Source organism: Anas acuta, chromosome 9 (assembly GCF_963932015.1).
Source record: "Anas acuta chromosome 9, bAnaAcu1.1, whole genome shotgun sequence".
In the NCBI taxonomy this organism is placed as follows: domain Eukaryota; kingdom Metazoa; phylum Chordata; class Aves; order Anseriformes; family Anatidae; genus Anas; species Anas acuta.
This window is the reverse complement of record NC_088987.1, coordinates 25,765,420-25,792,101: the sequence shown is the minus strand read 5'-3', so window position 1 is coordinate 25,792,101 and position 26,682 is coordinate 25,765,420. Positions and strand designations below refer to the sequence as shown.

At 37.8% G+C, this 26,682-nt stretch overlaps 1 long non-coding RNA gene across 2 annotated transcripts in view; it reads right to left on the bottom strand.

Annotated features, from left to right (window-relative positions):
- Positions 1–12,668: 12,668 nt before the first annotated feature.
- LOC137861208 (uncharacterized) overlaps positions 12,669–26,682 on the bottom strand; it is a 49,661-nt gene continuing 35,647 nt past the window's right edge. For both annotated transcript variants that reach the window (XR_011099472.1, XR_011099471.1), the window contains exon 2: positions 12,669–15,213. This is a non-coding gene — a long non-coding RNA (uncharacterized lncRNA). The remainder of the gene's footprint in view (positions 15,214–26,682) is intronic.

Genomic DNA, 26,682 nt, shown 5'->3' with positions numbered 1-26,682 from the left:
ACCAGTTTTAGAAGAGTTGCCCCTTTCTAAAGAAAACAAAACAGAATAAACAACCTCTTCCCAGTCCCTGTCAGAGCTCTCTTCTTTTCATCAACATCAATTTTCTCCCCAGCAAAATGAAAAGACAGGGAGAAAAAGACAGCTTCTTCCCTCTCCCCACAATGAAACAACAAAGGGCACGAACAAAATTAAAATTAGGCATTTAAGCTGATTTTCACCACTTAACTTTTGACATGTTTTCGCAAATTTCCTTCGAGCCCCTTCTGAAGACTCAGCCAATGAAACCCACTGCATCAAGTGGTGTTTCTAAGCCTTTTTGCACAACTTCTGTGAAACAACCCATGTGTTGTTTGGAGCAGCAAAGGCACCTTTCTGCTCATCATAAAACTGGGAGGATACGATAAAACAAAGTATCTGTCCCTTTACAGAGAAATCAAGAGTGAATGCATAATTTTTCAACTTTATGTAGCTTTGGAAATATTTGGGGTCTGAGACATCCAAACTCAGTCTGCAAAAAGGCTCACCAGGTGGGTGATTTATTAGAAGTTAAAGCCATTGCCCAAAAGTTCTGTTCTATCTTATGCCCATGTAGCTTCAGTTCAGCTCCATTTTCTTGCTTTGAGAAGTAATTGTTTTTCTCCCCAGAAATATATTTTTCTTCCAGTAAGTCTGCATCATATTCATCATCTGGAATTTATTGGGAGTGCTGCACTGGGCTGAGCTTGCAGCTGCTCCTAATCATAACTGATGTGCTCAGAGCAGACCTGCAAAATACTCATCAGGCAAGGATAGTACTGCCTGCCTCCTCCTCCCCACTGTCGTGCCCGTGCTCGAGACTGCTGCTCTCCACTTCATTTCCAGGTGTAATTCAAAATGGCATTTTTGATCCACAAAGCCATTTGTGGTTTAAGAGCTTGTATTTCTTGAAGACTGCTTCTCTGTTTCAACATCATGTTTCAGCTGGCAGCTAAGATTGGCTGCAGTTGCATGAGATGAATAGCAAAGCTGACTCTGTAAAATACAGAGTTTGCGGAATTACGGGCCATTCTGCTTGGATATATAACATAGGAGCAATGGGAAAATGAAGACTATATGATTTCATAGAGGAAAAAAGAAAGAAAGGTTTATTTTCATTTGAAAAAAATTTAATTCTCTATTTTTTATTAAAAAAAAAATACAAAGAATGGAACTACTTCCCTGCAAATATTTTGTATTCTTTTAAAATTGCTGAGAACTGGGTGTATGATTTATGCCTATATTTACATTGTGGATTATGCCAGCAGCAGTAGCTTTCCCTTAGAAGCTAGTAGGTGCTTGAATTGTACTATCTAGATTTGGAGTGAATTCGGAAAATCTGGAGGGAAAAATCACATATAAGTGAAAATCATGAGGTATTATCAGCCCAGGATATCATGTAAATGGAATCTTGGTTTATTGTGGCAGAAAATTAGAATCTTGTGTAATATGTTTAATATAATCAAAAGAAAGTGTATAGTAGTGCTAAGCAGGTGGCTGCACATGTCTGCACTGAGACCTCTTCCCTAGGTCCAGAAGAAACCTTATGCTCTTTATTATGTTATTTTATATATATATATATATATATATATATATATATATATATATATATATATCCATATTATGAGATGATAGTATAACTCCATGTCTGCAATTGTCCATCTTCTTCTGGGGTTACTCTCTGGTTTATTAGCCTACCTGACCAAGGCAAAACTCAGTTGTTACAGTACACTCAAGAAATTCCTCCTTCTGTGCAACACCCAGTGTCTGTTGCCTCCAACCAAAAATCCATTTCAAGAAGCCCCCATGTGCCCTCATTCCTTCTCCAACTTCTCACCTTGAGGTCTCTCATCGTTCTTTGCTGATGTTGCAGCCAGACAAGGGTCTTCTTTAAACTAGGAGACAAATATTTTTCTCAATTGAATTAACTGCTTTGAGTTAACTTAACAGCCTGAGTTATAATATACACAATATAGCCAATGGTTTTAATTTCACTGCAGGTTGAGCAATATTATGTGGTTTCTCTAAAGGTGGAAGGTCTTCATCACTCCATCTTCTTATCATAAAAGGAAATGTTTCATGCTTATGGTTGCAAGGAAAAGGTTGACTAGAGGACAATGCATTTCAAAAACAGAAGACAAATGGAAAAATAGGATTTTATTTATTTATTTAACATAAACCCTTTTAAAAATCAAATTTTATGCTCAGTATGGTGGCAACAAGCTGTCACATTACTTTTTTTTTTATTATTATTTTTGGGACTGGCAAAACTGCCCATCGCACTGTGTAGGCTACAATTCATCCTCATGTATTTTGCACTAAGTTATGTTTATTGCAGTAGTTTCAGTTGCATTAAGCCAGCTCAGTAAAGATAACTGTATTGAAGAAAACACAATTTTTCTTCTCCTAGACAAGACTTGAGTGGAAAGGGATCATAAACACTTAGCACTACATACAGCAAGGGGATAGGAAAATGTCTTCTCCACCACTGCCAGCTTCTCTGAGCCTAGGGACCTGAGAGATGCCCTAGGCTCCTCAGCAGCAGTTGCTAAGGAAACATTTTAGGGAACCTTTTTCATAAATTCATAGTAATCTCCATTTCTCAAATGTCAAGGCTAATGACTCACCCTTTGATTGCAAATGGGATTTACTACCACAGAATTGCTGGCAGCCTTCAAAGCTAAATTGTATTTGTCAGCATTTGAAGACTTTTAGTACGTTGGTTACCGCTGCTCCCCTTGAGTGAGCAGAAAATGTAGATACATGAATATCTGGCAGAATTCCCTCAGAAATATTCCAGCCCTTCTTCCTCAGTTTCCACACAGGAAAGAAGATGGGGACTGGTGTCTCTGGGGCTGGCTGCAGTGGGAATCCCCACAGTGGAGCTCTTGTCTTTGGGGTTTCGGGCACATGATGCCACCATGCCCTCCCAGGGTGGAGGAAGTCAGGACCAGCCTCAGCTGTGCCTGGGGACAAACAGTGGAGACACACAGCCCTCCTTATCTCCTGAAGGTCAGTTCAACTTGCAGTCAGCTGGACGTGCTCGTGGATTCTGTGCAAGTTACACATGAATCAGTCTGAGCTTTCCTCTGATTAACCACTGCATAATCTAACAAAGCAGGTCTACCACTCATGTTCGGGATATCACCTGCAACCAGACCAAGAGCCTGATGCTTCATTGCTTTGTGTCTTCACAATCTTCTTTCTGAAAGTGCCAAGTTTCCAAATGCACCCTGAGACTTCCTTCTTTAAAGTATTTGAGAAGACCAGACTTCAGAAATGATATCGATTGCTTTGAGGGCAATACATAGTTACAAGAAGATTCTCTCTCAAGTAATACAGACTTAAATTAATAGCTTATAGGCTAGAATATAATTTAAAGACCTAAATTTATTTAGAGACAGAAAAAGTCCTCAAAAGAATTGTGGACCTAATTGCAAAGTTTCTGTAAATGATTTTATGTAAACATTTCATATATATAAAAATGCAGATTGTAAACTAATTTGAATATTGGTGTGTAGTGTACTTACTAATACTCCATTTAGTATAAATTTTACAAATATAATGCAATTTGAATGGATTAAATTATAAATCACTATGAATTTATGGAAAACTTTTCTCCCTGAAATTGCTGGTCACTGATATGTGGAAAGTGTCACTGATGAGACCAAAGCCATTGTTGCATGTAACCCTGAATGGTTAGGTGGTATGTTCCATGACACAATAGCAGTATGGGTCCTTTTTAGAATCTTTATCTAAAACAGGTGGGAATAGCTGCAGAAGAACATTTACAGCAAATTCTGAAATGTCTCCTGGTCGCTTTGAACATTATTGTTAAAAGCAGGCAGGTAGAGGAACACACTTTTGCTTTCTCTGTCTATGGAAAATGTATCCCTCAACCAGTCTGCCTAGAGACAGATAATTTTGCTTTCCTGTTGTGTCTAGCTGTCAGATTTCACAGAGCAGATTTACTCATTTTTTTCCACTAGTATATTCAGCCAAATTGCCAGAAAATGCATATCCTTCCCTAGATCCAGGTGCTGGGAGAAGTCTCCACTGTAGAATTGGTTTTGCCTAGAATATGAAGAGAGGAATTACTTCTGAGATGATAACACTGGTATTTCTTATTTTTCTTTCTCCATTGATTGGCTTCTACTCCTATATTATCTCATATAATTTTACTTTTACTAATACTATAAAAAAGATGTACAGAAAGTGCAGAAATGGTTTAAGGCAGTTACCCTCTTTCTTTGTTTCCAGCTGGCTATATCTAACTAATAGTAAAAAATACACTTAGCTCAGAAAATGTCTCCAAAACTTGACTGAAAACATGTGGCTCCAAAATGTAGGAGAAAAATGAACAAACGTCTCCATTATCATCCTGTTTATTATAAGCTAAAAGTCTATACAGTAATACCTCTTTCTGTAACCAAAAACTTTTTCCTGGTTATTAGACAATTTAGCAAAAACCTGATATCAATATATTTCCATCACATTGGGTCTTATTTATCCAATGACTATTGACATCATTATCTGAATAAATAAATAAATAAATACATAAATACATAGAAATTATATTATGGCTAGAAGATTCTGTCTTCTTCCAATTTTAGATTCATCGCTACCTGTAGCTTTTTCAACTGTATGCCTTATTTTGTGTTAAGGAAAGTACCATGTGTGCTGTATCATGCGCCAGGGTACATCTGAACCATTTGGGCTGATCCTTACTGCCATCATCTCCTTTATTTGTAAATACTGAGGTGGGACCTGCACACTTAGAACCAAGAACAGTTGCATGGGGCACAAGCATACACGATTGTGTTTTCAACATTTTAGAAGACTTGGGCTGTTGGTTCTATTAGAAAATGAGATACTGTTTCTGGGAGGTTATGACCAATTTTATTCCCTTACCTGAAATGCTGAGGACTTTGATGCATTCTGTAATTCAAGCAAAGTTTTATTATTTCCTGAAATGCAGCAACTGTTAGAAAATCATCTAGGTAGATTAACACTTTGCTGTCTTTCTTGTTAGAGCACTAACATCTTGTTTTACAAGAACAGTAGATGTTGCTAATGCTCCCTGTGCAGTTGAAGTAGGGAATTTCCTCTAATTTTGGCAAACAATATGCTGAAAAAAATGTTACTTAACAGCTGTAAATCTGCTCTGTAAATCTTGCACTTTTGGGGGAAGCTTACTGCTAAAAGTTTTGCTTCAGAAGCACATTTAAGGGCGTTAGATTTAATAAGGTTAAAAACCACCTGAGTATTTTGAGACTACAAAGGAATAATATATCTGTAGTGTCCCTTGCGATAGATTAGAGGCAGGACTTGGATGCAGTAATGAATATAAATGGGATTCTTTATTAAAGCCACTGGACACAGGCAGGACTGCAGCTCGCTGCTCTCCAGCTCCCAGGCTAACTGCACACAACCTATGCTTTCTAATAGCACCACACAGGTCTTCCTAAAGTCCTGGCCTAGATCGAGCAGTCTTGGAAGGGATTTCCAAACTCTGCGAAAACTAGCCGCCTAAATCATTCAGCAGTGAGAACAACATCCAGAGCATTTACTGCCAATGCTTGCACAATCCCTAAATTTGCATGCACGTGAATTAAACAATGAAAAGATCATTGGTTCTGCTGCTGGGAATAGAAATATCCTCTGCACAAAAATCTCCCTTTTCCTTGCAAGTTTGTGGATAGAAAGAGATGTGGAGTTCGATACCTAGGGTGGTTTTATTTTGTTTGTTTTGTTTTGTTTTGTTTTGTTTTTAGTGCCTCTTTAATTACAAAACTGTCTTGACCATGTAAAAATACAGTGAAGAGAGGCAACCCCCACTGTGTAAGCTGCAGCCAACTTTATGACTGTTGATGGTCTTTATACTATACTGAGTCCAGAGCAAGCTCAAGGCAGAGGTAAAATGGGTAAAACCTAATCATCTGCTTTTCTTGGGCCAGGGCAGAAAGGAGCAGTGCAGTCTATCTTCACTGGCACACTGCAGCCCCTGCTTCAGGTGCTCTGCCACCTCTGAGGCACTAAACTTGGAGGTGCGAATCCCCTTTGAGATGTGTTCATGATGCTGTTATCAGACCTTACTATTAAGGACGCTTTTAGCTGAGAAGCAGCAAACATGGGGTCTTTCCCTCATTTTATGAGGAGTGATGAAGAATGTTTTCACTGCTCCTCACTTGCAGATACAGAAAGCCACCTGAGTCACAGCCTGAGCAGGATCAAACAGAAACAATGCGATCCCTCAGAAAACACACCACTAGGGTCAGACATATCCAGCTCAGCTTTGGGAACAGGGGCAGATTTTTAGGCTGTGGCACAATTCCTCTCAATGGGATTATGCCTCCCTGGTGCACATGCACACACAGACCCAACCACCTTCCTGGGACAGCTCCCATGTGCCCCACTCAGCAGAGTTACCCCGATAAGCAGGAGAAGGCTATGTAGGTGTGGACTCTCAGGATATCAAGAGGTGAAAGGGTGACAGTGCTTTCTGATTTGAAGAGCTAACTTGAGGAAAGCCTCTGATCACATCAGTGGGCCACATGTACCGAGTGAGTGTTGCACATGTTAATATATTAAACATATGTGTTTCTTATTTCCTATGTTGAAGGAATACAGTTTGCAAGCATCAGGGTGCATAGTTATTTCAAATGCATTGTAAATGTGGATTAAGGGCACTAAAAGATTCCCATGATCCAATGACTATCAACATCTGCAATATCCAACTTTGATTTTAAATTTTCCTGTCACCTTTAAAGGGTCTACCTTGCCACACTGGTGTGGAAATGGAGTTCATTTTAAAGGCTCTTGGAAATGGCCAGGGCAACAGGAACAATAACAGCATCCTTTTAGGAAAATACAGGAAATCTTTCCAGCCAGATGTACTGCAGCACTGGGGCCACCATGAAAGTCTCACAGTTAAAGAAACCTCACAACTTCTTCTAGACAAAAGCCAAAGGGGATCATCATGTCTACCAACACTTTGTCTTGCATTAGAAATAATTCTTGCTTGAGGAAGAAAAAAGAGCCAATAAAATGTTCATACTTCATTCTCTTATTGGCTGTTTGTTGCTTTGTGTTATTAATAAGAATTTACAACCTTATTTACAGTGCAAGCTTTTAGCATTGACTATGTTTGTATATAATTTGAATTTTAAAAATCCTCAGGGCATCATGAATTTAACAAAATCTTTTAAGAATTAAAGGAGTGTTGTCTGGAGACAGGTTTTTCAAAAATGCTCTTAAACTGGACCTCCTTATTTTTGTGTGAGAGGAAGTAGAGTCTCCTGGGCACCTTATGATTGGGGACTTGGGTATGAAAATGTGGGATTTGTATGTTGCAAACATTGCTTGTGACAAGGTGCAGGTGCAGAGTGAAGGGCCAGCTTGCAGCCGCTTTGAAGCAGACTTCCTGAATGTGCTTTTAAATGCCAGTTGGATGGCTGGGGGTGCTGGAAGGATGCTCTGAGGTTTTAATATCACAAAACAGTGGCATAACCACTTTGTTACTTATCTGACCGAGAGATGCAGACTATTGAAGCAGTGAGTGTAGTCATAAACATTCAGAAGCCTTCTCTGACTTGTACAGTGTTGGATATTGGTAGGGTTATCCTACCAAACAAACAAGCAGCCAAAATCTGAGGCTCCTAAATTAGAGAATACACATAAAAATGTTGGCCGGAGGCTTCTGATTTGTATATTCCCATCTCCCCCTCCCTCTCTCTTTTTCCTCTCCAGTACCAGTGCTGTATTGAGTTGGAAATGTATAAATGTTACATGTAAGATGCAGCCTTACTGTTGCATCTTTATTCAACATCAACTTCCAGATGGGAACTATTTTTCATGGTTCATAAAGCCAAATCCAGCTGCTACATTTGGACCTACATAAGGAATCCACATTTTATTGCCTTAGCAGTGTATATAAAATAATTGCTGTTGTTCCTTTAGTACTGGTGCACCACACATTTCTTGATACATTTTAGATATTTAAATTTTAAAAACTCTATTTTATAGTTGCTCGTTTAGCAGTGCACTATAACAAGATCCTGCTTTTACATTTTCCAGATATCTAACGTAACTGAAAGAAATACGATCTTGGACAAACAGTATTCGGTATAGCAGACATCTATTCAGTTACTTACTAAGAGTGTTCAGACAATTTCCTATGTAAACCACAATGATATTAAATACTTCTGGAATCTCAGCTTTATTAACAGACAGGAAGTGCAAACTCAGGAGCCTTTCCCCTCCCCCTGCGCTAATCTGACTCTTTGATAGTCATGTGTTAGGAATAACCATGGAGTTTCTCCTAACGCAAAATATTCCCACAGCTAAGAGAAATTAACCCTTGTGAAGGCTCAAAAGAGAGAGTGGAGTCCATGTGTTCACAGAGAAAGAGAAAAAAAATCATTAGGAGGAAGTTTGTATCAGCAGCAGGTCTACACGACACTGCCAGCTATTATAGTCAGGCATAATTCATTTGCATTTTAGATAGTATTGTCAAAGCAACTATTGCACGTCCTTTGTAGAGGAGAATTATCCAGCCTTGCAAAATTAGCCATCTTTGTGCCTTTATCACTAGTCACGAATGGGAAGTATGCTGTATTCACTCAGCCGTGTGTGCTGGGGGTTTTCTCCTCAACTCCCAACAAGTCCAGTTGCTAGAAAGCAGACAAATTCCCCCAAAAAGCGACAAGGTGGGACAGAGAGAGTTAATGCATGAGTATGACAGGGAAGCAAGTTAGCTGTGAATTGGAAAGCACAAACTATAGTAATCCCCACCCTGCTGAGTGGCTTCCCCAGAGGTCTGATACAGTGCCAAAGCCTCTTACGCATACTGAGACAAAGCTTATTTCAAGCAGAATTCAGCTCCTGAAGCCACCATACTGCTTCCTGACAGCCTCCAATTGCACTGCCTCTGTATTTGTGTTTCCTGCTGTTTATATTTACTTGTTCCCAGAGCCACAACAGCTACAAAAACAAATAGTTGCTATTTGCAGGGCTCCACATCAACACAGGTAAAGTGCTCTGCTTCCCTTTTAGTTTTACAAAGATTGTGCAAATAGGCTTTTAACCTCAGAGAGATTAATTTGGTAATTATAAACCAGGTTAGGAACAAATGCTAAACAATTGGTCATATAATCAGCATCCTTGTTTCAGAGCATTAGTGTGGCTGAGGTGAAAGGTTTTTAAACTGTAAGGAATACACAAACACTCCCTTGAATATCACTATTATTTCACCATTCCACTGAGACGTGAGCTTGAAATATTACTTTTTTTTTGTTTGTAAAGTCCCTGTGGATACTCTCTGGATCTATGCTTCTGTCTCTTTGGCTCTCTGTACAGCTATTGTGATGGTGTCTGATTTGGGTAATGGAGATCTTGCTTGATATACTTATCTTAAAGGATCAGCTTAAGGAAACTTAAGAGCCATCAATTCTCTTAATTAACTGCAGGGAAATGGTTAATGCTATAAATATGGAATTGAGCAGGAAAAAAAAATACTACAGAGGATTTAATATTGTTTGACCAATATTTAAGACGTTCAATATGATAAATTAGGTCCTGTGCAAAGTTCTTATAAGTACCCATGTGACTTATGCACCTTAGAAAATTCCCACCACAAGACACTAGGGCTGTCTAAACAGAGCTGGGCAATGTTTTTCAGGTAGACAGAAAAACTCCTTTAGGAATTCATCCAGCACTGCACTTCTTCAACAAAACAGATCAGAAAAGTTTCAAAGCATTTTATTCTGTCCTTGTCTGAAAAGAATATTTTCATTTCAAAACAGTGCCATTTAAAATTTATTTAAAATTCATTTTCTTTCATGCACATTGATGTCATTGTAAATAATGCAGAAGCGTCCCTTACAAGGAAATCTAAAATAATTAAAAAAAAAAAAAATAAAAAGATTTTAATCCAGGCCAGAAGATTGGTCTTCAAGCCTTTCCTTTCAGAAACACCAACCAGGAAATTCAAGTGGTGGTTGTTCCCCATTCTTCAATTTCTGTCCATGAACTGAATTAAAAGCTGAGGCAACAAACCTAGTGAAACAGTAATATTCCTGACTTTTGTACACATTTAGAAATCAGTACTTTCAGAGCTCAAGCATGAGGCATCAGAAGAGATGAATTTATTTATTTATTTGCTTTTTATAATAGCTACCCTCAGATATTCTCCCCTCTCCTCTTCCCCTAGTTCCTAAGGATAAGTGTTACGGAAATAACGTCTCCTGAGACCCTTTCCCAATAAATCTGTGTCTCGGTCCACAAGAAATTCAGTGCCAGATCCACCCACATCCAAGCAAGACATCCTGAAGTACAGCTTTTGGAGGGTGTATTAGAGAAACAGAAATGTCACTGCCTTCATGGACAGAGCATGGATCCACCCACGGAGGACTAACCTCTGTCCCTGTGGAGTCCACCTGAACTCTGCCCAGCCTCAACTCCCCATTTGCTCTTCCCTCAAGATTATTCACTGCCCAACATAAGCTGGGAGGACGTCAGAGATCAACCTCCCTCCAGACAGACACACTTAGTACAGGGACTCTCAGAGCCCATCTGTGACCTTCTCGGCCATTGCTGCAGCCCCAGCATGGGCAGAACACGCAGAGAGACCACCAAGAGAGGTCACACAACAGGTAGAAGGGACTCATAGCTTCAGGGACCATGGTACAACACCTAACTGGCATGAAATGAAAATAATGGAATCTAAGGAATGCAGCGTCAGCCTATAACGTGATAGACCTCCACAGAGCTTGGGGAGACGTGCATTGGCAGGTGGCATGAACCTTCCTCTTTAAGAAGCAAGCTCTCAAACTTGGGAAGTAGCTGAGGACACAAGGGCAACTACAGACCATCAGGTCACCTGAGCTTCTAAGTGGGGCACATAATGATTGTAAATGCAAGGTGTATTAAACAGCAACACAAGCTATGCGTTGCAAGAGGGGCAGTTGTATCACTGAACACTCAAAATCCATCTAAACCCCACACTTAAATTTGTCTGAATACAGGCATCCAACAGTTTTAGACGTGGAGTAAGACTGTCTTCAGAAAACTGCTGAACTACAACTCCCAGTGCTCGCAGACCTCTCAGCTGCCACCACACTGTGAGCAAAAAGCTACATTTTGGGGATCGCTGTCTGTAACGTGTCCCTTTCTCTGTGGCCCCCCATGCGATGGGACTGGAAAGGGAGGATGAGCAACGTCAGCAGGGGCAGTGGTACAATGCCTTTCGGTGGCCCCTGAAATTTAGGGGCTCAAGAACTGATTTTTCAATTGGATCCTCAGGCTTGATATAATTTCAGGGATGAGACCAGTTTAATTTTTATAGAGATGTGTAATTCACCATTTCAACACACTAATTGAAATAGTCTGACATGCAGCTATGTGCCCTATGAGTCTTCCAAAGCACATATCTTGGCAGTTTCCACTAGAGGGTAAATGACATGACTAGAAAACCATACCAGATCCTCTGTGTTAACAGGCCTCTGCTTCTACATTATTATTTTGATTGCTGGCTTTACCAACAAACATCCAAGCAGCAGAATCCACTTGGAGAAAATAGCAGAAAGCAGAGCTGAAAAAGATTTTAGGAGGTCAAATATCAACTATAGCTATGCTATTTTTGACAGATGTTTATTCAACTAGTTTTTAAAGTCCTTCAGCATTAAAAATGCACACATTTTTCCCAATGCAATCAGATCTATTCTTTAATCATGACTTTCATAATGGCTAACCTAGATTTCTCTTGTTCTTCAAGTCTGTATTTTCTTACAAATGCAGAGAGAAAGTGTTAAACAGTTCATTACTTTTTTTCACTGCAGCAACTTTATGCATATATGAAGACCGTTAAGTTCCCTCTTTGTATACCCTAGACAGCCCCTGTTCTTCCAGTTTCCTTGTCAGCCATTCTGACCACTTAACTCAAGATTCTCTTTTGCCCCACATCCTTTTTGGAAAGCAATACCATTTTTTTTTTTTTTAATTTTTTTTTTTTCCATGTTGAGCAAGCTAGAAAAACACCTACACGTGCCTTCCAGGTTATGCTCATTAAAAAAAATCAGTAATACACCTGTCTTTTCCTCAACATCCTCTTGTTGAAGTCTTACATAGAAGTTGAGCCCATAACTTCTCCATTTTTTTTAGAATCAAATATTTTCCCTTCCATCCAGGAATTCTGAAGCTGATTTTTCCTGTATATATAGTAAGTACATATTACTTTTTCTCCCTGTTCAATAAAGTTCTTTCCAGTCATGTCACCAGCGTGGTTTCCATTCTATCCTCCTTAAAAAGCAGCAACTTGAGTTCTAACTCAAACTTTGCTCCTCATTATGCGAACTTGTCAGGGACACTGGGACATGATTCATGCGATTTTCTTCCTATTTCCATCCCACCTTTCATGGAATCTCATAACAGCCAAATTTATGAATAACCTTCAAGATGTTTTTGCAGAGACTTTGCATTTGTTTGGAGCTTCACAACTAATAAAATCATGAATAGATTTCATAATATTTGCTTAACATTAAGCTATGTTTAAAAATAATAATAATAAAAGAACTACCTCTCCACCTACGCAGTAGGAAAAGACAGTAATTTCATTAGGAAAATTCTTACACTTCTCAGAAAACCAACAATGGACAAATGGTTGAACTTATGTTTAATGAGCAGTATAAACTGTGTACATTGAAAATAAATTAGAGTTCAGTAACTAATGTGAGTTGTAAAATCTTGTTTTACTCAATGATAGCAATTACCATTAAAATTTTTGATTATTCACATTTAAAATACTGGCAATTTGACAGGCCTTTAAAACATCTATTTTGGTTGCTAGTTTAATTATCCTTTCAGCTGATATAGTAATTTGTTTCACAAATTAAAAAAGAAGAGTTTACAGAGGAAAAAGCACAGTAGCATATTAGTGAATTTTCTTGGGTTGATCCTCAGCCAACAAATTTCTGTTCATCGCTCAAGCTGTCAACCAATCTCAGATATGGGATCCCAGTTTCACATATTGTATTTCTGAGGAGTCAGCCATGAACTTCAGATCCAGATGTTAGTTTGGTTTCTGTAGGGTCACGCTACACAGTACTCCATTCAGGCTGCAAAATGTTTCTAGAACTGATTTAAGTCACACAGAAAATGAAGATAAGAATCCACAACGACACCTCATTCAGAACAGCAGCTATGCCCTTCCAGCTCCTGGGTCATTTTATTGGCTCTTCATTTCAGAAAGAATCAATATCACACTTTTTCCTGTTTTCCATCCTTTCATCACACAACCTTTTTGTCTTCTCTTGTGTTTTTATCCACATTTCCCTGATGATCTCATTTACCTTGTCCGCTCAGAGGCACAAACATAGCTTATATCAAGTTCTTATATATTTTCAGAAGAACCCTTTTTCTTTCCTCAAATTAATCTGGTAGCAAGTGCAAAGGATTATCAGCTACACGTCGTCAATTTGATATGTGATAGCACATAAAAAGGGTCTGTATGAATTCACAGAAAACTGAAAGCAAGTAAAACACTATCTACATAATAGCTCCATGAGTGGAAATAAAGGCCTTATTTTACCATAATGCTTCTTTAACCCTGCTTTCCTCTACAATTTTAATTTCATTTGTGTTCTTCAATATATCTTGCATTCCTATATGTCTCTCACTGTCAAGAAAGCCTTCTTTGCAAAGAGAAGTGCATGCCTGAAATGTTCTTTTCTCTCCACTGGGGATCCACCAAAGTACATTCATTACCTTAAATTAAAAGGAAACACTCTAAAATAATGTATTCAGGAGTGTGTCTGCAGCAGTTCAGGGTGGCAGATCATTTTGAACCTGAATGTACAATATTTCTATATGTGAAAGATGCAATAGTCCAGTGGAGCAAGCACACTACCAAAAGCATGAAAGCCATCATGTCAGCTACACAGAAAACTCATGTCAGTGTCAACAGGAGCACACCATGGGCCAGGGCTGACCAGCTCTCTCCTCTGCCTCCCATTGCAGAGGGCACACCAGGGGGCATGCCAGAGCATGCTAAAAGCAGAAAAGGAGAGAAGAGACATTCAGACCATTTGTAAAATGGGTGGGATTGATCAATATCCATCTACTAGCCATAAGTATTGTATGATTTCCTGAAATAAACATTACTTTCTTTTATGAAAAAAATATAGATCTAGATGAAAGTAAAACAACAATCAAAAGCTAACAGCTGAAAGTGCATGACAGGGTCAAAAACACAGTGAGCAGCACCAAAAATTTGTTTTATTTCCTACAGTTTGTAATTTTGGCCTCAGCACTTCATTCATCCTATGTGAACATTTCAGCTAAGATGGACTCCGCAGTGAGCCACGCAGCCAGGCTCACAGCACCTGGCTGCATGGGCGGGCTCACACCATCACAACAGAAGCCCAGAACAAAAACAGGCTTCCCCCCACAAAGAAAAGTCCAATTGTCCTACAGTCCAGCACATTAATAGAATAAGCAAACATCTACAACAGCCCTCCATCTTCTGCTTTAAATGAAATAAAGGAAAGACCTTTACGAGGCTTTTAGGGAGACATAGAAGGGCAGAGCAGCTTCCCTCTCCCTCCTTTGACTGATGTCACAGCTCCTGTGGCCAAAACATGTTTGTTGCTAAGCAACTATGTATATATTACACCCTTCCGCTTCCATTTGGGATTTAACATATGCATTTTCACTTTCATCTCTGATGCATAGTTACATTTGTTTGCAGTGGGTGCTGGAGTGAATAGAAGCTGTCCAGTGCAGGATATGCATAAGAACTGAAAGGCACACACAGTGATTTACCAATGTGCATCCTTGTTTTGCAGCACAGTTCAATGGGAAACTTACTGAGTGCCATTCACCAGTGGTTGGGCCCATTTGTTCATTCAGGAGTGATGCTGGTTGCTATTGGCTCAAGAAGTGTAGCACTCCTCAGATGTCACAAAGTAACATAGTCTGCAGATAGCCTGACTGGTAATTATTGCAGATGGATTCTTTCTACGATGATAAAAGAGTTCCATTCTTTCATCTGGAGTTTTGCGTTTTATGCATAAATCCAGTTTTTCCTACACCTCTCCCACTTACTTGGCAGGCAATGAAAAAAAATCACCTTTTCCTTTTGAATTGCGTGCAGATGACCCAAATCAGTGGCACACATCGCTTGCATTTTTCTATGAATCAAATCTAAAAAGAAATGAAAAGAGGGTAAGGAGAAAAAGAAGGCAGGATGTGAGAGTTCATTTATATTATAAACACTCTGTAATAGAAAAAAAAAAAACAGTTTTATAAACCACATGTCTATTACCATGTAATGAAATTATAAGGGAATGCTATTAGTCATGTCTGTACATTTATTCACATTGTGAGTTCAATAATTAAATTAGAAGACCTGACATGGAATTTATTAAACAAAAATCCATGCTATAACAAAAAAAAAAAAAAAGAGAAAGAGAAAGAACAGGATGTTACTAGCTTCCTTTTGGGTTTAGCATTGTCTCTATTAATAAGCATTAAAGAACAAAATTCCTCCAGTGTTTTACAGTCTAGATGATTTGGGTTTTGTTATGCTTTTCAGTTTAGCTTAATTTCCCACTGGAAGCTTCCCTCTAAGTGCAGGCCTAGGATTATTATCACAAGGATAACAAATATCTTCTGCTCAGTTTACTGCTTTCTGCTACTTTCTCCTCCCTGGAACCCCAGACAGGAGAGGAAGCACAGAGAGGGGGAAGGGCAGCCTCTAAACCAGCCACACTGGGTACAAAACTTTGAGGAAAAACTGACTTTTTTTTTCTTTCCCCTGAAGCTCAAGAAAAATGAGCTTATAAAAAGGAATATTGTATGAAAGCAACTTGCCCATTCTCAATGTATACATTGATTCAAGGCAGTTCAGATTCAGAGCTGAAAGAAAAACTTTGCTCTGGGTGTGCAGTGGCACAGTGAGTTAGGTTATGGTAACTCTCGTGGCCTCTTCCTCCACAAAAGAGGGATAATTCAGTCAGCAGTATTTGATGTGCTGGCCCCTTTTGCTCTGGGAGTTTCGTGCACCTCGGTACCACATCAGGGCCATGGGAGGGTGTGTGCTGAGCCCCTGGAGGGAGCACCAGCCCCAAATCCCCGCACGGGGAGCTCCTGCTGCACTGATGGACCGGAGAACAGCAGGCTTAGCTTTCAACAAGAATCAGGCCCAGCAGTTAAAAAGATTTGCTTTATAGCAGCCATAATCAATTTAAAGCAAAATTTAAGCCAATTGTCCTGCACCTTTAAACTGGCTTTAGTTAAGTACCAGCTGCTGTCTGAACACTGCCTTCACACAGGACAGGATGCATTCAGCCCTTTTCCTCAGTGAACACAGCTATTCAGCTGGCAGAATCTGTGATATGTGGAGGTTCACCTTGAGCTCACACTTGCACAAGTTAAACTGCTACCAGGAGCCTCGGAGATGCATACACACGCCCTGCCACTGCACACACAAAATTTGAAATTCACTGCACAGCCAAAGGACTGACAGCAACTTCACATTTAACTTTTGATCTCTGGATATTTTGCCACCCTTCAAAAAGCACTGCTTTTCTAATTCACATTCCCAGGGTATTTGAGTCTAGCCAATATTAAAAGAATGTGACTTAGAGGATGGTTTATGATAATAGATATTTCTATATTTCTGCCACAATCTCTAAGATGATCGGTAGACCATTTATTAAGATATACCCTTGAACTCATTATTTTTATTCCTAAATCTTGTTTAAAATACAAGAAGCAAGTAACTGAAGTCTCTTATATGATTGTCATTATTTTGTAGCCAGCTGAGCTGTGTCTTAGAAAGCAAATTAAGTTGGTATCCACAGTGACATAACCAGCTCACAAAAACAGCATCTTTGGTCAGCTGCTGAAGCAGCTACCCTAGGGTGGTTCTAGAAACATCAAAAACCACCCATACTTAGTGAACATGTTCTCCCTTTTCTCCAAATGAGCACATCACCTCCTAATAAAATACATAGTAACATTTATAGAACTGATACTGTATTGGTATTCCAAAGATTCAAGAAATGTCCTGCCACTGTAAGTCTGATCGAGGCAAGGAACCTTCCAGGAAGCTTATGAATTTTGTTGCCAAGTTCAAACAGCTCTAAATTACATAAGGAAATGAGATCCCATGGTATTTATACAAATTCCCATATCAGACATAAATGAATACCTTTGTCTACTGTTCAACAAAAAAACAAACTTCCATGAATGCTTCCCAAATGTAAAAGTGGTTATATCATTACAGTGCTAAATCTGGCAAAAAGTACATGAAATATCTATACTGAAACTGGTTGGGGGATGGGGGGAACACGACGTTGCACTGTATTATTATTTTTTTTGTTTTATCTGTGATTAAAGATTATCTTTAATCTTCATTTATATTTTTTATATAAATATAAGATAGTCACATACAATTAATAATAATATACTATTCTAACATTAGATGTAATTCAGCAAATATACAGAATAGAATATTTTTCTTTGTCATTGTTGTATTGTGGTTAACAAAAAAAAATTATTCCCAACAATTAATCCTGCCTTCAGGAAAATATTCATGAAGCAAAACTGGCAATAGAAAAATAATTATTTGAAAAACATTATATGAGGTGAGTTGTTGCTTCCCTACTGGATGCCAGTTTAAATTGAGCTAATTTGTTTTACCAGTAGCTTAAGAAAACCCCAGCACAGCAGCATGACAATTATATCCAGGTGCAAGGACTTAATTCAACAAATTCTAGGTGGATCCTTCCAGTCAGCTCTGTGGGCCTCATCCTCAGCTGTGGCTGAGAACAGATGCCCTTGAAAAAACTCTGTAATCATGATCCATTCAATCCTTGAATAGTGAAGCTGAAATGTGTCCGAAAAAAAATAAAAAACATAGAATTTATATTTCTATATGCAGAATATAAATTGAAACATGACAAAAAACATTTGAGGTAAGTAAATCCAAGTAAATGTTTAGATACTTTTTAGTACAATTATTACATTATACGTTTAAAACAATAGCTTGTCTGAAAGATGAGTTTCACCAGTTCTCTAAGGTATAGAAATGACACCTGAAAAAATCATAATCCTAAATCTCATGGTCCTAATCTGAAGTCTATATTAATAAAAGGATCAAATTGCAGTTTGCTGTTTTAATTGTTCTATGTTTCAACATAAAAGTTAAAACATCATCTTGAAATGCAAGAATTTAGGGAATAATTACAGATAAACAAGCATTTTTTATTTTTTTTTTTTAGGTATAAATTGTAATAAAACTTTAGATTTGTACAAGTTTTTGGTCTTTTGGAGCCACACAAGTGTAGTAATTAAGCTCCAATTTTCCCCACAATCTACAGTAAGGTTCTAACAGTGTTTCTGACTCAGGCAAGCCTACATTGATTTCAAATTAAGATACTTCTATAATACTTTGTTTGCATATCATTACATATGTTAAATCTAAGAAATAACTTATGTCAAGATGCAACCAAAAGCATCACATGATTTGGTAATTTCTGAAATACAGATGTGTTTTTTTTTTTTTAACTAATTTGTGCACAATGTACAGTTACAGGCAATTATTAAGCTATCAGGACCAACAATTAAAGTTCTTACATGAATTTGTATCTACACATTTTGTATATGTATGCATGATTAAATGGTTACAGATTGTTTTTCATGACATTTGTTAGGAAATTAGCTTCAATTTGTTATTTATATATCATTGTGTTATTGTCATAACTTTTGTATTCCAATTTTTGAGTATTATTGCTAAAAGGTTTCCCCTCCTACAATTTTATATTCAGGAGTTTACAAAATACATTCCAAATATGCACCATTTTATGTTATTATGAACTTCAACTTTAACTAACACTAATTAGAGGTGTACCAGATGACTCTGATTAAACTAGTGGGTAGTGCTTATTCAGATTTAATGTGAGCAATCTGGATATTTTGAAAAACAGCCAAGCTGGGCTCAAATAAAAACCTGCCAAAAATCCAAAGTCTGAATTCAGACAGGCATGTAAGACTGGTTCCCATGAACCTTAAAAATAAAATTAAAATCAGTTGGAAGTCTTGGTTTCCTTCAAACAAGAGAACACCCCCCTATACCCTAAAGAAGTGTTTCTGCCCTTTCATGCTGCCCTTTCAAAGCCACCTCTCAGCACCCAAAACAAGATGAGGAAGATGAACCAATGAGGTAGTATTTGTATCAGCTCTTATGTCACTGGATACTGGTTCGTTGGTGAGGGTGGAGTAAAATAGGAAGAGGGCAGCTGCCATTTGAAACACGTTTTCCAAGACTATCATCCAGAAATCAAGAAACATGTTTTTCACTAGCTTTTAATTTAAAACACACTTTACAAAGACATATCTTATTCATCTGAACTTTTGAACATCTGATGTAAGGTGAGACTTAGGAATCAAATATAGTGGGCTCAGTTTTCTGGTGGTGTAAGATGACATAACCACTTCAGATAATGGACTTGTGGCTGCTTATACATTTGGATTTTATAGATTTACCCCACACGCTACCATTTGTTCACTTGTGATGCATGTTTTCTATTTATGCTGGTGTTAACTTGAACAGAAAAATTAGAATCTAACCCAGTGTGAGATACTGTATCTTAATAAGATCCCAAGTAGAGTTAAATCCATCAATATGGATAAGTAAGCAACATTCAGGTCTCTGGTCAAAATTCAAACGGCAATCTCTTCCCCCCCCACCCCCTGCCCCCGCCCCCCCCAATACCTCCAGATGCTATGGTTTGAAAGAGAACATTAAAGACAATGAAAGGGCTACTTTCACACTGTCCATTGCTGCATAGTGCAAAACTCCTCTAGGTGAGCTTATTTTCAAAAGTTAAACTTCCTTAAATCAAGACGTTCAGAGAATGGTAAGGACGATATAGATGTTAACCCAAACTACCCTGCATATTAAGGTTTGCTAAAGTGAAAGTGTGCTTTGTAAGGTCAAAGGGTCAAATATTTAAGATGTTTAAGACGTCTAACTCCTGTTAGGGACAACCAGATTACTGGGTTTCTGGAATGCTTTCCCTAAACCACATTGTTTGGAAAAAAAAAATCATGTTCTTAATATAGTTTTTTGAAAATTAATTACTGGATTTACTTTTAATCTTTTTTTTTTTGTATTATTATTATTAAAGAAATTGTTCCCCTGAACAAAAGGTAGGGTCTTGCTTCATTAAATATGAAACTAAAAAGATTGTGCATATTTTATGCAAAACATTTTGGCCTACAGGAGACTCACCAGCATTAAACCTGTTGGTTCTGTATGCAAAAGCCACCCCAAAACTGTACAAGTCTTTTTTCATCTGCAGCATTGTTTTACAAAGTAAAATTGGCTAAAAAGGTTCGAATTTGAGCTTCTCAGAGACTCATGCTTATAAGTTCTAATTCTGGTTTGAAAATTCACTTGCAAAATAAGAACATTTATCAATAAACTGTAACATACCTAAAGTAGATTTCCTCAAAAATAATCATAGAATGTGTAGCCTTTTTCACATATCAGCCAGTTGAAAAAAAACATTATGGAAATAAAAAAAAAGACTAACGTTAATGTATGATTAGAAGAGAACTCACTATGTTTTTCTGATTAACTGCTAAAATAATTTTAGCATCGTTTAACAGTACATTTTTTTTCAGTGCTGTTTATTTTAAGGTTCCAACACTTTCTAATGTCTGTTTTTGCTTATATTCCACAATGGATAATTACATCTATAATTGTTATTGGTCATTGGTCATTAATTTCAGAGTATGTACCTCTGTGGGCAGCAATTACTGCACAGCCTTCAAAAATATATTAACAAAATTAGAACAGAAAATACATTAATTACTGTAAATGTTCTACTGGTTTCCTCTCTGGAAAAAGCAAGCACTGAGATTAAGATCACACCCTCACAGACAATGTCATGTAGCAAAATAAGAAAAACAATCTTACATTGCCAGGGATACAGACTTTTCCTGGCAGCTCCAAATTGCATTTTAAAAGCTTATAATATTCATGAATCTAAATTAAATATATATATTTCATTGAGTCAAATCTCTAATACTTTCAGGAAAACTCCTTTCATGTCAAAGTGCTGTAAAAGTGAGAATTTTTAAATACTTCTTGTGTGCTTAGATTCAGTTTTGTATTTGCAAATTTGAATCATATATGTTTGTGCACCCACCACTACTGAACCCACCCATGTATATTTTGACCTATAATAAGTGAAAGCAGCTTGAAGGTTAGCCAACGATATGGGCATCTGTAGGACATTTTCTACAGGTAGAGGTCTTTGGTGAAAACTATATATCTACATATCCTACAGGGAAAGTCTGTTTGCCTGAATACAGTAAAAACACATTCCAGACAGAACTTCCCAGTGAACACTGGAATGTGATGAAAAAAATCATTTGCATTTGCTATATGAAGCTTTTCTATCACATAGCTTGATGTTCAGAGTTTTGTTCAGAGTTGACTACTTTTAGAAGGGTCAGGGCAGGTTTTGGAGAAAGAAAAAAGAGGTGATTACAATTTCTGACTCATTCTTAAGTAGAAGATCTCCTAGACTACCAGTACAAGAAGATAGGGAATATATTTTCCCTTAAGATGCCATGATGCTTATACTTCCATTTCTTCAGGAACACTGTCTGAAATGGCATGTTAGAGAAAACCTGATTTAAATCTGAGCCTCTCCAAGACATACACATTTACAAGCCACATTCTAAAGATGTATTTTTTCTTCAAAAGCAAGAAATGACCTGAACTGCAAGGCAGGCACTTCTGTGCCACCAATGCCCTGCACATGCTCATTGTTTATAGCCTAGTGCACTGACTTACATGCTCATAATCTACGAGGCAAAAAACTCTCTGCCTACTGAAAATGTGTGAGTGTGCATGGTAAGAAAGAGTGTCAAGAGGGAAAACATTTTCAGAGATTTGACTATAAAACTCTCCAGCCTTCCCCAGGAAGATTTTATTTTAAATTGTTTTGGGGAGGTGGGAAGGAGCACAGAGACAAAAAAAGGCAGAGGGTGACTTTGAATCTACAACACCCAACTGAAAGTTACAGTCATTCCAGATTTACATCCATGGAACTACACAGAAACTGGATGTGTGAATGTCTGTGGAAAATAGGCAAAGAAAGCCTAATGACTGCTGACATGGATATACAGGATTTTATCTGAAAAGAGATTTGCCAATGTAGTTTGTGAAGTATATACCCCGCTCTGTATGAGACACCGCTGAATGTACTAAACTAAAAAAAAAAAATCCCACATGACAAAAAAATACTACATGGATATCTGATTAGCCATTGTGACTCCCTTAATGCCCTTAAATCTATAAATTGGTAACTGAGATAGATCAAACATTTAACTACATACTAAGGGTCCAAGTTCCCTTCAAACTGAGCAGATTAAGCACCATTCACTGGTGTCCTTTCTGACAGCTCCACACTTGAGTGGATCATATTGACTGAACATCACAGGCTAGACAAATTCTTAGCTTTTGAAATAACTTCAGCTCAGTTTTTAAGCTCTGACATTGCAGTCAAAACTCAGCTAAAATGATTTACATTGAAATTAAACATGAAAATATCATTAAAATAAAACTCTGATAAGGTTAAGACCTAATGCACGCATGCTTTCTAAAGGCAGCCACAGATGTAAGCACTTTGGTCTGGGTGCCCAGTCAGTACAGAAACAGAACCATGTACACTGTGTTTATGCAGCATGCATGAGTTGCAAGTTTTCAATATTTTATAAAATATTCCCTTTCTTCAGCTTGACTGTTTACCATTTTCACAATTATTCATGCACTACCTGTTGATGTTTTATTTTAAATGTAAAGCTCTGCTATTTTTTGTGACATTTCTTCAAATAGCATTGCAAGAGAGATAATCAGTATTTTAATTTTTAGAGTACAATATGGACAATAAAATCAGTCTATTTATTAAGAGTGATAGCACAGTATTGTTTGCAACAAGTTTTTATTTTTCATGAAAAAAGAAAATATCTTCCTAACAAACATTTTCTTCCAAACAAATGTTCATCAACATGTGAATGAAACACTAAATTCTGCTATAATCACACATGTCCAGCCACCTGGTTTATGATCAAGGCAACCAGTAGAATAACACTAATAATTCAGATATAGTTTTAATGGTCCAAAATCCTTTTCAAATATATAATTGGCCTCAAGATACTTGTTTCTTCTCAGAAAGATTACTCAAACAAAAAGCAAGAGCTTTTAATACACATATACTGTCAGAAATTATCTTTTCATTAATATAATCTCAACAATACCTTGGCTTATATACTATGCATCTGGTGAAAATATGTCCTTTCTCCCATTACTCTTCATCAAAAAGTCCAGTTCTTTGTGTATCATTATCAAGGAGGAATGACGAGATTTAGAAATAAATTGCTTCTTCCTTCCTTCTACCTCAAATCTTTGCCCATTTTCAATAGGTAAAGTGGAACACCCTGGAACACTCATGGATATTGTCAGCTGGAAAAATCTCTAATAATAAAATGCTAACTTCTTGCATGCATTCTTCAAAGGATTTCACAGGTGGTGTTATCCTTCCCACTTCCTCTAACAGAGGAACCAAGATGCGGATACGGTAAAGATAACATGCTTACAGGTCTATATCAATGTACAATAGCTGAGAATCTCAGGTACCCTTTAGCTTTTCTAACTAAAAGCATAACTCGGAATCATCAAACAGCAGTGAGTGCTAAGACAAGCTCCACATATCTAAAACTTGAGCTAATTATCACAAAGGGAATGACTGAAGTCAGGGAAGCTTCTCCTGGAGAAAGAGAGCATCTTCCATGAGGTTCTTTTAATGAGTGCTGAAGATGAGGACCAGCCCTGATCTACCCTCAGTGTGAGGAAGACAGATGACAGCTCACTACAACTCTCCCAGAAATACTGACAGATGTTTTCTGACTCCACAAGTAGTGTCCAGCTCATTGGACAGACTTTCTAAAATCCCTGTCTTTTCTAGCAGTTGATGTTTTGCAGGTCTCTTCAGATTTCCATAACTGAAATTAAGCACCAGACCTTTCAGCATTACTATCACAGTAACATTTAAGGAACCCACACAATAATAGGCGGTATTTTGATGCTGCACTTTTATACTCTTCTCTGTGCTGTGGAAGACTTGGAAAATACCTGAAAAATTATGCTAAATCTGCCTCCTTCCTGATCAAACTAAGAGGTATTGCATAATCTTTCCCCACTTCTCAGCATATATTTTCCCCTTTGAGTTCCTTCAATGGCTTCCCCTTCACCTTTTGTATCATATTTCAGTATTTCATCTTCACTTCAAGGCACTGCACTCTACCAGTCCTTCCCGTGTGTCAACCCTCCTTTCCTCATAGTAAATCTCCCTCTGGCTGTGCTCTTCTCATACTGCTCTTCCTAATGATTCTTCATAACCTCCTCTCATGATTTCTCTTAAATGCTGACACTTTTACACAGAAAATCTATTCCAGTTCTTAAGCACCAACTGCTCCTTCTCACTGAATTATTTCTACTAAAAAAAAAAAATCCTTTTCAAAGCTTAGGGAAAAAAAAAAAAGATTAAACGTAGAAAAATAGGGCTTTTTTGTGTGTGTGCATGTTTATGAGAACTGGGATTGATAGGCAGTTGAAAACAAATATAGAACTACTGAACTTTTGAAATAAGCTGAAAATGAAAGAATGAATGAATGTCAGGATGGTATTTCAGGAAAAGCAACCAATAACCGGGGGGAGGGGAGGCGGTGATCATGACTGCATTTCTAATATGGCAGTCCAAGATAAAGTAGTGCAATTAAGATAAAGTAATGTGCAGTGAAAAATGTGTTTCCTCCATATGTAAAATTGCTGGTTCTGAGCTAGTGATTTTCATATAGACATCACAACTAGGAATTATTATATTTCCATGAAAATATCAGCTGACTGCTTGATAATGGTTATAAAGGTCATTCTAATGTTGGAAATAATTAAGAATTGAACTGGGAAAAAAAATAAGCATACTGTACAAATCCATGGTTCTACACTTTGTAGACCACGTTTCTAAATCCCACACTTCAAGAAGTGTCTTCAGACTAGGAAATATTCAGAGAAAGGCAGTGAAGATGAATGGATTCCATATAAGGAAAGTCTGAGTAGGCTAAGACAATTCATTCTGGAAAAGAGACCACTAAAGAGGGAAAAAAGCAATGGAGGTCTACAAAACCATGAGTGACCAAGACAACAGTGCAGAGATTCATTGCTCATTGCCTGCTTCAATACAGGACATAAGGGCCATCAAGGGAAGCTAGCTGATCCAAGTTCAAAACAAACAAGTTGTTCTTCATTCATATGTAGCAGAATTTTACATTTTTTGGCAAGGGTTTGCAAATAAAACTTTACTGGGTTCAAGGACAGGCTCAATAAGAATTAAAAAAAAAAAAGAGCTAGGGAGTGTTAGTAAATGGATCAAGTGTTAGTTAAATGGATCAAGTGTTAGTAGGATCATAGTCAGAATAGCTAGAGACTAGAACGCTCAGCAGAAAGATTTTAGACATTTGTCTCATTCATGCTGTATTATCTTCCTTCAACATCTAATTCTTGCCACTGTTGGAAAAAGAATAAAGCTAGACAAGCCCTCTGTCTGAACTACTGGAGTGGCTCTTAGGAAATAATTTCTGAGAATTCTAACAAAAATACACAGGACTGTTCATGTTTCTGAGCAATGTCATCTCTTGAAAAAGTGTAATCACAAGAGGAGAGAGGGTGATGCTTCATTGGACTGTGCCATGATCCAAGGGCAACTAAGATTTTAATAGCAGGAGGCGAACTCAGAATATGTCAGTTTAGAGGTAATCTCACATGTACAAGACTGCTTATCTGGACCATTCCTGTGTGTTAGATCCAATTTGGGTTTTACACAGTTTAAGGCTGACTGGCACTCTCTCAGTTGTATAATGGATTATGCCTGGGCTCATTCAAAAACATACTGAATCTAGGTGAACGATCCCTTGGCTCTGAGGGGAAGCTGAAGGGCTGTAAGCCTGTTTACCCCATGTCCTCAAACATACCCTGGAGACTGCAGCATAACAAGATGCTGTCAATCACATCTTTGAAAGTCTCAGCCAATAAACAAATATAGGTCTCTATCAACAGCCATGTCACTTCTCCATGTTCTGTTTGCCACTTAAGTGAACAAGTACCATCTCCTTTCTTGTCGCATACACCAGCAGGGCAACCTGTCAAGAATTAATAAAGAATAATCCAGTGATAAATTATACGCAGAAAATCTGGAACAGATTTCATGAGATGAAGCTTTGGCTAGTATACAGCGCTCACAACACTTGAAACATTTTCTGTGTCAACAATTAACACTTTGCTGAGCATTCTGAATACATAGGGTATTTTGTATGCAATCACTGACCTTAATGAGAGCAAAGGTAAGATTTTCCAATCTTAGGGAGAAAAAAAGGAGATCAAGAAGCTTTCAACCGTAACAATATCCTGAGTCAACACATGGACTCTGTAGAAGCAGGACTTCCTGCAAAAAATTGCTTATGAAAAGTTTCAAAATACCACCAACTGCAAACTTGAATCCTTTCTTGACACACTACCCATACTTAGAGAAGTCTTGA